The following is a 12,870-nucleotide window of genomic DNA, read 5'->3' on the forward strand; positions in this document are numbered from 1 at the left end:
GAGGGACCGAGAACCTCGGCCTTTGCTCACTAAATGTGTTTGACCTTGTGAATGCCTCAGTTGCTCCGAGGGATTTCCAAAGCTTGGTGGAACTTCTGAGACTCAGGAAATGTTAAGGGTGTGTGTGTGTGTGTGTGTGTGTGTGTGTGTGTGTGTTTGGGAAGACGTGTTTTTTTCAATTTTTAAGGGTGCATTCTTGAGACACACACCCCCCCCCCCCCGTGACCCCAGTACCCCTACCAGTCTCCAGGCCTCATAAATCAAGTTAATCACCACCGCCACCACCACCACCATGGGGTCTCGCGCCCCCTGCCAGCAAGTTCCAGATGCACTAAGAGACTGCCCAAACAGGCCGGGGGCAGTGTAACGTTGAGCGCTGATTGGTCGCTCTTGGCTCCACCCCTCCTCCGGTTTTGGCCCAAGAGAGCGGTGCAGCATCGCCAGCGCGGGGTAGGCGCTCTGGTGCTCGCCGAGGAAGCTCACAGCCTACGGCGCACCGATCTTTCTGATCTTGCCTTTGGAGCAGCTAGATTGCCAACCTTGGCTGCTCCATCGGCCTGCCGCCCCTTACCTGCGATTGCATATGAACTTTTCTTCCTTCTTGCACACCGTTGTCGTCGGAGTCGTCGAGATCGTCGTGGCGCTCGCGTGATGGCCTTCGTCCGTTTAGAGTAGTGTAGTTAGTTAGGGGCCATCGAAGAAGAAAGAAGACGCGAATAGTGCAGAGATGCTGGAGGTGGTCAGTTACTAAGCTAGAGTAAGATAGTGGAGCAAAACCAGCCAAACCTGTCCGGGGGCGCACGGTCGCCCAGAGGAGGTCGACTCGCCGGTGCTTACTATCGCGCCGAGCTCCCTCCGTCCCTCCCTCCGCCGAGGCGCGAGATTGCGGCGCGCAGCGCAGCGCAGCGCACTGACTGCCGCGGGCTCCGCTGGGCGATTGCAGCCGGGTCCGTTTCTCGTCTAGCTGCCGCCGCGGCGACCGTTGCCTTGTCTTCCTCCCGGACGCTTGTGGTAAGTTGGAGCCCCGGGCGGCATCAATAGCCGAGACCCTAAAGGTTTAGGCGGGGGATGGGGTGGTGAGCGGGGATAGGTCCCGGATGGTTGCAGCTTGCAGAACTGCGCTGGTCCCAGCGGGAGGTGGGGAGCCGGGGTGGGGGGGGGGGGGTAGGGAAGGACGCTGAACGCGCAGCTCACTGACAGACTGGGGTCTCTGAGAGGAGAGAGGTTATTAGTTCCACGGGAGGGGCACTGAAACCTCAAAGGAGGTTGGGAAGCGGGGACTGGAGATGAAGGCGCTGGGCGGATGGCGCGGGGGGCGGGGGGGGGGGGGGATGGAGGGGTGGTCTCGAGAATCCAGCGCCCGGATTGCTGAGAGAGAAACAGGAGGCGGGCGTGGGGGTCTCAAGAAATGAAGGGCGGGGGGAGAGTGAACGTGGGTGTCTCTGGGCAGAGGTTCTGGCTGCGGAAGACGCAACTGAATTCGGGATACGGGCTACGTTTTTAAGAAATACGATTTCAGGAAGGTGGGAGGGGGGCACAAGGCTTGGGATCGTGGGAGCAAAGTGGGGCGAAGGATCCTCTATGATGTTCTCATTAAAAACCGACCCCAGTTTTCGGAGGGTCTGAGTGAACACCGGTAACTCTGGGGAGATGAACACTGCGGATCTGTGTCTGGGTCTAACAGCTGGGGGGTGAATTTGAACAGCGCTGCTGATGGTCACGTAAGTTTAAGAGGAGAGTATAAGGGCATTCAGCGAGCCTTTTTATTAGTTTACCTAAGTCACTATATTTTGAAGAGGATTGCGGAAGTCTCCAGTGCGGCCTCTTATTCCGGTTCATTAACTCAGTTTAACCTGACCAGCGGTCTTACAGTGTACCTCGAATTGCTAAGTGTGAGAACAGGTTGCTGTTCCTGAAGCCACATAAAGTTCGTCATTGCAAAACGTGTCCCTGTGTCTGTTTCTTTTTTTCCGCGCCGTGCCCTTTGCCTTTTGCTTCCTGTTGGGTAGTATGCGACCTGATGTGACCAACATTTTGTACTGTGTTCAAGACCCCTTTATTTTAAGCAACAGCATTCCTCCACTCAGATTCAGCGGGCGACATTTGGCACTTAGAGAATATCTAATTTGGTCGAGAATCATTGCCAGTACCGCTCAGCTTCTTCATTAATATTTACCATCACAAGTCCCATCCAAGGAAACCTCTGGCTGCTGAGCCACTAAGTGCATATGCCCCTCACCACATGCCTTTTAGGCAGGCTAACGGAGGGAACCTTGCTCTGGGGGGAATAGCACTTAGCTAAAATGATTGGGGTTGGGGAAGACGCTGTGCAGTGAGTAACCACTGAGCTCCCCAGTTTGCAGACATTCGTGACCTCACACGCAGTGGTGCGAAAGGACATCTGGGTTCTAGAGTTTAATAAATGTTAAGGAAGTTTATCCACAGATAAGCCATTCTGACAATCAAAACATGAACACGGTAGAAACAAGGTGTTACTGTAGTTGACCATGTATGTGTAGACACAGTGAAAAGGGCCAACTGACATACCCCACAGGGGGGAAAAAGAAGGTATCTACCATAATCATTGCGGGTTTTGTTTGTTTGTTTGTTTGTTTTTGGCAGTATTTAAGTCAACTTGAACATCATCCTTTAGGGAGAGTATAATTTTTTTGCACTCTGATACCTTGAACTTTGAGAGATATCTCCACCCTTTCCCCCACACACCTCACCCCTGCCACTGGTGGGGGTAATTAAATAGTTTTTTGTTTTTTTTTCTGTATTTTGGGAAAGTGGGTTGTAGAATATATAATTAATTTTTGTATTCCTTAAATATGTTCTAATCCTCCGGGGGAGGAAGTAAAATATTTATTTATTTCACCCATGCAATTTCTTTCCTACTAGCTATTATCATCTACAGCAACAAGCCCAAGGTAAGTCCTGAAATTCCGAAGTTGGATAAGGCTTGTGATTGCAATTTCAAGGTAGGATCTGGGGTGCTTAAGTCAACAATGGCAGTGTTTTTCTATATGCATAATCTAGAGAAGGTTATTAACCCTTCCTATGCTTCCCTGAGGGATCTATATTTAAAGCTGTCATGGATGAGGATGATGATATTTTCAGATAATAACATGACAGGCTTTGGTGCAGTATGAATTCATGGGAAGAGGTGAGAGTTGACATTTTTGTGAAACTGCTGGATGCCAGGCATTGATCCAGAAGCATTACATGTATTACATTTCGCATGGTTTTCATAACAAGACCTACGATGAGTTAGATATTCTCCTTTTATTGGTAACATTGGATTTTTTTCCTTCCATCTCTCAAGGTATTCTTATAGATTAACTTATGGCAATAGAATAAAAAATATTTCTTTGTGCTTCCAAGGCTACCTGGGGAAAAGATGTTTATTTCTTTAACAATTCAAGTAAAATCTTAAAAACCTAGCATCTCTGATACAATGTTGGACTGATCCACCAAAGGTTTAAGCAAACATGGGCATCTCACCTCCCAGCAGTTTACAGGCAGTGGATTTTTCCTCCGAAAAATAAATTCTAAAATCATGAGAGATGTGCAGGATTACCACTACCATTTGTAATTTAATTATTTAGGAATATTTCTGCATTTAGCTGGTGAATACCTAAATCTGAATAACGATCTGAAGCCAGCAAGAATTCTGTTATTTTACTATCCCATTTATTTCCTTCGAGTCAAAGTTATTTCTCTCTACTCAAGGGAAACACAAAAATTAAAACAAAATTTGAGTGAGAGATTGTCCAAAACCAACATCAAGTATCTTCAGCTACTCTTAATCAATTGCTCAAGTTCTAAGATGGAAGAAGGTGGTCGTTTTCTGAGCCTGCAGGCAAATAAGTCCCAAGTTAACGTGTCTCCAGAAGCTTCCGGCTATTCGGCCATTATCATCAAAGAACCTCTTACCACCCAATTCTTAGAACAATGACTATCTCACAAAATAAGAATCTATAGTGCTTGTATTGAGATTAGTAGCCCATCTGGTAAAGATTAGCGTTGTCTAGTGGAAGAAATAGTAAATTAGTATCACTAACAGCCTGGATAGCCATGAGCAAACCAGGAAAGCCTGACTGTAAGTTGGAGTTAATAACATATATTATTGTAATATAATAACATATGTTAGTATGTTATACATTAATGTAATAATATAGTAATCCTATATGCTTATTGTGAAGCACATGGATATTAAGCATTTAAAATTTTTAAGTTATTGCACAGAGCTGTATTTGTTAATTATTATCATTTATTTGTCACTGTTCCAGTATACCTATGTTATTTTATCTACAACTTGTATACTCTCGAATCTCAGAAACCTCCAATCACCAGCTCAGTGAGTGTTCCATCAATTGATCCATCCATCAGGGGCTTTCTTCAAAATATACTGACAACATGGCAGCAAAACAGCCTCGTGATCTCCATTTTAAACGAGGAACATTGAAACCCACCAAGAGGTTAAGCTGCACTATTATTTAGCCAGTCACTAGCAGACTGAATCTAATGCTCACACACAACAACTCTTTGGCAGTCATTTCTGACATTTTATACACAAATGACGCAGTAAAAGCAGGAGTTCAAATAAGATGCACATGAGCTGGAATCTTAATTATGTTCTTTTTTTCCCTCCCTGTACCCAGCATCTCAACTTCATCCCGTCTAATCCTTCCTCCTTTCAGCTATGTGTAAGACTGTGCCATCTGCAGTTTACTAAGATACTTATTTATTACAATGTTGTATATATATAGTTGGCATTTCGTAAAGTCAATTTTCTTCATTAGCGTTAACTTTGTTCACAGAGGAACAGTTACGTGATTGAATTTGAGAAGCACTAGAAAGGGCTTCTGGCCCCCAAATTAGTAGCCTTCATGGTTTGCAGCAGCACTTGAAATTATACATTGAGGAGTTTCCGGTTTCAGTCGCTGTCTCCTTTAAATACAAACATCCACTTAGAGGGGTAACTTACTTTTGTCATTACCTATTAATAACTAAGCATAAATCAATTGACAGCTGTCGAACAGCCTTTAGAACCACATACTACATACTTACATACACATAATGGCTATTGAAATTTAAATTAATTGAAATTAAGTAAAATTATAAATTCAGTCCCTCAGTCTCACAGACCACATTTTAGCTACTCAGCAACCACAAGTGGCTAGTGACTACCTATTGGACAGTGCAGATACAGACCATCTCCATCATTGCAGAAAGTTCTTTTGGACAGCAATGTACTGGAAAGGAAGGATCCCAGGCTTTTTCACTGAACACTTCCTCCACCTCCTTGCCATAACCAAAATCTGGAATTTTCCTGCTTGGATTACTCCTATAGAGCTTGCCTGCTTCCTAACAGATCCCTCAAGTGGAGATGGATTAATTCTTATCCTATGCTTCTCCCCACTTGGTGAGTCTTAATACTCTTCCAAATGAAAGGGCTTAACTCTATAGGTGAATCTCTCCCAGTTCTATTTTTTTTTTAACTTCCAACATACTAGAACCAGTCTCTTCTACTTTTATTTAAATGATGTTTTATTGATGCTTACAGCATTTCAGCATTTCTTTCTTGTCCTTGCTGTCTACAACCTCACTGAAATTTTTGACACCTGGTTCTTCTTACTGTCCATTTTTAATCTTGCCATTTTCTAGAGACTTCATTATTTATGATGATTGCCAAATAATAGTCAAGCCTTATAATTCCTTGACCTCTTTTTTTTCATTGTCCTTGGTCCACACCCCTGAAATACATCACTTTCTAAACTTTTTTTTTAAGATTTTATTTATTTATTTGACAGAGATCACAAATAGGCAGAGAGGCAGGCAGAGAGAGAGAGAGGAGGAAGCAGGCTTCCCGCCAAGCAGAGCACCCGATGTGGGGCTGGATGTGGGGCTCGATCCCAGGACCCTGGGATCATGACCTGAGCCGAAGGCAGAGGCTTTAACCCACTGAGCCACCCAGGCGCCCCTAAACTTTTAAGTTCAGAAATACTACGCTCAGATTATGACTTTCAGTATCCACTCACGCCGCACCAAGCTTCTTTTGTATCTGCTTTTCAACCTCATAAGGTGTCCCAGGCATCCTCTTGGTTTCACTTCATTTTCTTCCTAGTCTGACCCTTGTTCCAGTCACTATGTTTCTCATCATCACCCAATCCACACTCCACTCCTCATTGCCCTTTCATGGGCCCCACCTTTTACCTCCACTCCTTTGGGCTAATCTGCCCTATTTTCAACTCTGATTTCTGAGCATTACTGGAGAAAGCTAACAAAATTACACATTTATAGTCTCCAACCTCAGCTGGGCCCTCAAGACCACTCAGCAATCCTTTTATACGCCAAGTTTACGTGTTAACTCCCTTTCCTATACTCCTAGACACGCTCCACACTTCTGTAACTCTTGCCATATCCCCTAATTTCAACAATTTTACTTTCACACTGCACAGAGAAAACAGAAGCAAAGGAGATGGATAAGGAAGATGTCATCTTTAGTAGCTTATCTCTTCTCTGCCTCTAGACATTTGTCAATTCTGTGCTTACTTCTCTTGCTTTACCTTCGAAAAATAAGAACCCCTGTTCTCCTCCAAAGTTAACTTCTCCCTCTATATACTGGATCCTGTTTTCTTCTATATCCTAAAGATTTCATCCATGATATCGTCTTCCCTCTCTTTTTAAAGATTTTATTTATTTCTTTATTTGAGTTAGAGAGTGAGAGAGCACAAGCAGAGGGAGAGGGAGAAGCAGGGTCTCTGTTGAGCAGGGAGCCCAGCTCAGGACTCCATCCCAGGAACCTGAGGGTCATGACCTGAGCTGAAGGCAGATCCTTAACTGACTGAGTCACCCAGGCACCTGATATATGGTCTTCTCTTTTTTGCGTTATCTTACATGGTTCTTTTTGTCTCCTTGCCTTCCACATGCCAGCTTCTTTAACCTTCCTTATATAAAAATGGATCCTTTGTACAAGACTACTATTATTAATACATTTCAAGTTAGTGATTAAAATAACCACACTTGCCTTCTGACCCATTTTCCATTAAGTAGTCTCATGAGCCTATTCCCCATTCCATCCCCAATGATACTCCTCTATCAGAGTCTCTTTTGGCACAGGGAACAATGTTGAGAGTATATAGGTGGTCAGCAAAGACCACTTCACCTGCCCCACATTCTTAAACATGTTTCTCATTATTCAGCGCAGGACTACAAAAACAAAGTATCCTCTGGTGGACACTAAAGGGAGTAGATTTCTGATTAAAAGTGAGCTATAGAGGAATCAGGGAATGGAGAGTTAGTTCAAGACACCTTGGTGCAGCATGAACTACTGTACAAAGCGGCTAGCTGAGTCTGGAAAGAATAAAAGTGAGTAATAAATGTAGCCTTCCAAAGAAAATGAAGCAGATCGATTGGGAGTAAGGAGGGGAGGGTGAGCATTAAGTGTTGAATCAGCATTATAATGCAGGATGTGGGGGAGCCGGTTCACTATAAAAATTTTTTAAATAAAAATTAAACACTACCAAAACCAAAGGTGATGTCAACTAATATCTAGAGAAGAATAGGAATGGCCACACTGACTAGGGTTCTCTTTATCTTTTCGGTTTTCTAAAAAATGACTGTTGTCTTTAAAGTCATTATTCACTATGAATAAATGTCACAGTGTTCAAAATTTTTATCAGTGTATTTTAAACTCAAGTATCTCTCATTTTATCTCACTAATCAAAGTCGTAATACTTTCAGGCACAGCTTCCTGTAATCGAGGTAGGAAGACTTGCCCAAGTTAGCACGTCATTATTCTTCACAAAAGAGGTATAAAAGATGACAGGAATAGCTGTTGTTTATTGAAAATTACTATGTACTACAGATTTATAAGAGATTTTCATGTTTTCACATGTATAAGCATCACAATTACCCTAGGAGAAAATACAAGTAATATCCGCAATTTGCAGATGGGGAAACTAAGGCACCACAAAAAGGTTAAATAGTCCACTTTAACTGACTAGCCAAAACCAAGCTTGAGATGTGGCAGTTTTAATTCCAGAGATGATGCTGTTAAGCAGGAAACTCTGCTGTCTCTGCTTAGGAATTGGCTAATTTATCTTTCATACTGTAGCCACTAGTCTTTGGATAGAACACATTGGCCTGTTACAATGAGGATATTATTAGTGACAGTGTCCATTAAGCATTAATATGCTGTTTGGCAAAGTAATAAGATAAGCATGTAACATTTCGTCTGTAGATTCAGTTATCAAGAAAAAAGTAAAGCAAATAAGTAAGTCCTTTTAATACTGAGGGACTGAGGGACAGGAAGCCCAAGTGAAGCTCAGGAGACTTACAGAAACCATTTAAAGATTGAAATGAAATCAGGGAAATAATACTGGTATGTACAGAGTATGAGTGGAAAAAGGTGTCATGACAGTAAGTTGGACACAAAAGTGTGTGTCGTTTGTCCTATATGTGACACCACAACAAAGACCATTCAAATTTAGTCCTTTATATACAGTTGCCTACATAGAAATTAAACAGAAAAATTGAAATCCTAGAGTTCTGAGACTGGAAGGAACAGAAGGGTCATTAAGAATTATTTCTCAGGGCACCTGGGTGGCTCAGTGGGTTAAGCCTCTGCCTTTGGCTCAGGTCATGATCTCAGGGTCCTGGGATAGAGCCCCACATCGGGCTCTCTGCTCAGTGGGGAGCCCGCTTCCCCCCTCTCTCTCTGCCTGCCTCTCTGCCTACTTGTGATCTCTCTCTGTCAAATAAATAAAATCTTTTACAAAATTATTTCTCAGGTATCAGAGAGGATTGAAGTGTTGTCTGATCCCATTTGCCATGTAGTACCTTTATACACTGGCATCAGAAGAAACAATTTGATAATCGTGGCTTGGAAAATAGATTCTGCAGCAAGTAATTGTCAATTTTTAGTTTACTGGTCTGAACTCAGGTAGAAAGACTACATCCGAGTATAGTACTTAAAGTTAGTGAAGAGTTTAGAAAAACATACTGACCAAAAAGTTTGTATGCTTAAAGGCTTTGTTTTTTTTTAATTGGTTGAAAAAAATATTTCCATTTACTACTTCCATCTTAATGACACAAAAACTGTGACTTGCAATTTGACAATAATTTATTGCTAGAAATCCTGGAGTAAAATGGGGAAGTTCAGTCCTGTGGTTGGTGCTCTCCCTTCCAAACCTATCTAAATCCTGCCTGGTCTTCAAGGTCTGGTTTAAGCCCCACATCTTGCATAGAGCTTTTGCTGACCAGCCCACATATACAGCAAACTCCTTGCCCATAGTAGGTAATCAATGAACATATCTTGATTAATTGTATTGTCACATATATATATATAATATATAATATATATATGATCAATCTAAATCTGTATTTATATCTATATCTATATATCCATCCATCCATCCTCCTAGGAATGTATGTTCCAGTAGTTAAAGGTGAAAGAAGATGAAGGAAGAAATAGAGAAGAATTTCTAGCACACCTGCCCAATAAAACTTAAGAACTCAAAGCATCTTACAGAATAACCGTTTTCTCTAAAATGATGTCATGTCATCTCTCTCAACATATTTTAGAACAATTAAGAAATTATAAATCTTCTTAATCTAGTTCACAACTAAAGCTTAGCCCTGTCTTATGTAGTTTTAATTTTTCAGTTCATTCACAGTGAAATACACAACTATAAATATATATAAATATTTTATAAAATAGATGATAGATAGATATAAAGGAGAGAAAGAGAGACTCTATTCTTTTGGCCACATACATATCTGTAATGATCAATGATTAGAATCAATTCCATAATCTGGCTGTAGCATTCCCTTGTTTTTTAGTTTTTAATTAGTAACCTCAAAGGTCTACACTCATTTTGTGGTATGAGTTGATGGTTCAGAGTGGAGCAGAACTTTTTCTTTTTAAAACAACAAGTCCCAGGGCACCTGGGTGGCTCAGTGGGTTAAACTTCTGCCTTTAGCTCAGGCCATGGTCTCAGGGTCCTGGGATGGAGCCCCGCATTGTGCTTTCTGCTCAGCAGAGAGCCTGCTTCCCCCTCTCCCTCTGCCTGCTCCTCTGCCTACTTGTGATCTCTCTCTCTGTCAAATAAATAAGTAAAATCTTAAAAAAAAAACCAATTCCCAAATACCTTTGCAACAAATAAATTTGTAAATAAGAGCTTTATTACCTCGTTTTTATAATAGGAAATCAGAGGTTACTATTAATGAATCGCTATGATGGGTAAACTCATGACTCTGTTAGTTTTTTTTTAATCTTAAATTAGAAAAACAGTTAAAAATATTTTAATGTTTGGGGCGCCTGGGTGGCTCAGTGGGTTAAAGCCTCTGCCTTCGGCTCAGGTCATGATCCCAGGGTCCTGGGATCGAGCCCCGAGCCCCGCATCGGGCTTTCTGCTCAGCAGGGAGCCTGCTTCCCTTCCTTTCTCTCTGGCTGCCTCTCTGCCTACTTGTGATCTCTATCTGTCAAATAAATAAAAAAAATCTTTAAAAAAAAAAGAAAAGAAAAATATTTTAATGTTTAGTGGCTTGTGGTTAGATTGTTCTAGATTCTTTTTTTTTGTTTGTTTCATTAGTCACTGATTCCCAAGGGGCTAATATTCCCATAACTCACATTATTAAATGTAATGTCAGTCTAAAATAGATGCAGAGAGAATTTGGTGATTTTATTCTTGGTGGAAGTAAAACAAGAAAGATCTGGTATCTCCCCAACAAAATTTTTTTTAAACCAAGTTTTAAGAAAGCATAAATGAGCTGGTTTCTCCACAGACTTATTTCTCTCGTCTTCTCATCATGTCTCTATTCCTATTTAGAAAATCACTATGAACAAAGGAATAGAATTGATGAAGATGGTAGAACTGTAAGCCCAGAAACTTCTTGTGGATATAATGACTATTGTTCCCTTTGTAAGACATCTTCTGTTAAGATGGTTACTTCTTTTTTCTTTAATGATTTTTATTGTCATAAAATGCACATAAAAGTCAACTTCTTTTTTTGTTTTGTTTTGTTTTGTTTTTAAGATTTTATTTATTTGACAGAGATCACAAATAGGGAGAGAGAGAGGAGGAAGCAGGCTCCCCGCTAAGTAGACAGCCGGAAGTTGGGGCTCGATCCCAGGACTCCGAGATCATTACCTGAGCCGAAGGCAGAGGCTTAATCCCCTGAGCCACCCAGGCGCCCCAAAAGTTAACTTCTTAACCGTTCTGCAGCTGTGCAACCATCACCACCAACCGTTTTTGTTATTCTTCACATCTTGTAAAACTGAAGCTTCTATACCCTCCAAACAATTTCCCCTCCAACCCAAACCCCAGGCAACCACTGTTAATACTTTCTGTCCGATACAATGACTCTTCCTTTCCAAAATCTTAAGTTAACACGTGCTGATTCATTAGTTTGAATGTTCATTATCTTCCTTTCATCGGATAATGGTCTGCCTCAACTTTTCTTGCTTCTACTACCAAACTTCAGCCCATTATCTAAATGTTTTGTAAGTCAATTGACAAAACTCATGATCCACGTTTATCTGTCAAATTAGCCAACTACATAATGAAGGTGAATAAAAAGCTTGTAGCAATTATGGAATTTCAGCAAGTATCTGTTGAGGGTCTACTGTATACTTAACGTTTCATTGGACGTTAGAGATTCTCTCCCTCTCCCTCTGCCCCTTCCTACCTGCTCGTGTTCTATCTTTCTCTCTCTAAAATAATAATAATAATAATAATAATACAGTTCTGCAATTCATGGTATAGACAACATCAAATGTGTTCATATCTATAATTGATATTCTGAGTCTCTTGATTTAGATGAAGCAACAAAATCAAATAAAAGTACATTTCTTTCTTTTTTTTAAGTATTTTCATTTGTTTATTTTTGTGAGACAGGAAGAGAGGGAGCACAGGCAGGGGGAGGGACAGAAAGAGAAGCAGGGTCCCCGCTGAGGAGGGAGCACAATGCAGGAGTCTATCCCAGGACCCTAGGATCATGATGCTTAACCTACTGAGCCACCCAGGAGCCCAAGTACATTTATTTCTGTAGCACAATACACTTATGTTGTTAGAATTTTAAAAAGTACTCTATCCCTCCTCCCACATTACTTTTTCATGAAATTTGAAATAATGCTTGTTCTTTCTGCCTTGGAGTCATTGTTGGATCACCTTTCTCCATGTATTCTCAGTTAAATCCATCAATATAGCTTCTAAATTATTTTTACCAAATACTACTCAAAAGTTTCACCCTTTTCATTCCCATGATGATTATAGAATCTCTGGGTTAGCACCTTATGGCTCACTTCAGATGACTCCCCTTGCACATGTTGGAAACTTGCACATCTCCCATGCGCAGCACAGTGCCACAAAATCATGCTGCCCAACTTCTGGGCAAAGCATATGTATGGTTAACAGCAACCAGATGCCAAATGTCAAAGTGAAATAAAAAGATCTCAAGGTGGGTCATGAAGTAATGAACTCCAGGTAATGAGCCACATTAGGAAATAATTGTAAAGAGTCACATTCTTAATTCAGAGAAAGATGTAGTGTTTAATTAAGGTGGGGTTATGGAAGGGACTAAGGTCATTATGCAGATTATAAAGCCAAGATATAATATGTAAAACTAAATGCGTTATGATTTTGTATAAAGGGACTACTGGTCATAAAACTAATTTTATGTAGTTTGGGGCACCCAGGTGCCTCAGTCAGTTAAGTGAATGACTTGATTGTGGCTCAGGTCATGATCTCAGGGTCATGGTATAGAGCCCTATGTCAGGCCCTGCACTCAGGAGGGAGTCTGCTTGAGATTCTCTCCCTCTGCCCCCCTCCCCACTCGTGCATGCTCTCTCTCTCTCTAAAT

The 12,870-nt window shown here is 41.4% G+C and overlaps 1 protein-coding gene across 1 annotated transcript in view; it reads left to right on the top strand.

The window, feature by feature from the left end:
* Window positions 1-943: 943 nt before the first annotated feature.
* Window positions 944-12,870, top strand: part of HTR2C (5-hydroxytryptamine receptor 2C) — a 298,497-nt gene continuing 286,570 nt past the window's right edge. Inside the window, exon 1 of the mRNA XM_045995394.1 lies at window positions 944-1,011. The gene's annotated coding sequence lies outside the window, so the exon portion shown is untranslated. The remainder of the gene's footprint in view (window positions 1,012-12,870) is intronic.

Source organism: Meles meles, chromosome X, assembly GCF_922984935.1.
Source record: "Meles meles chromosome X, mMelMel3.1 paternal haplotype, whole genome shotgun sequence".
NCBI lineage: Eukaryota > Metazoa > Chordata > Mammalia > Carnivora > Mustelidae > Meles > Meles meles.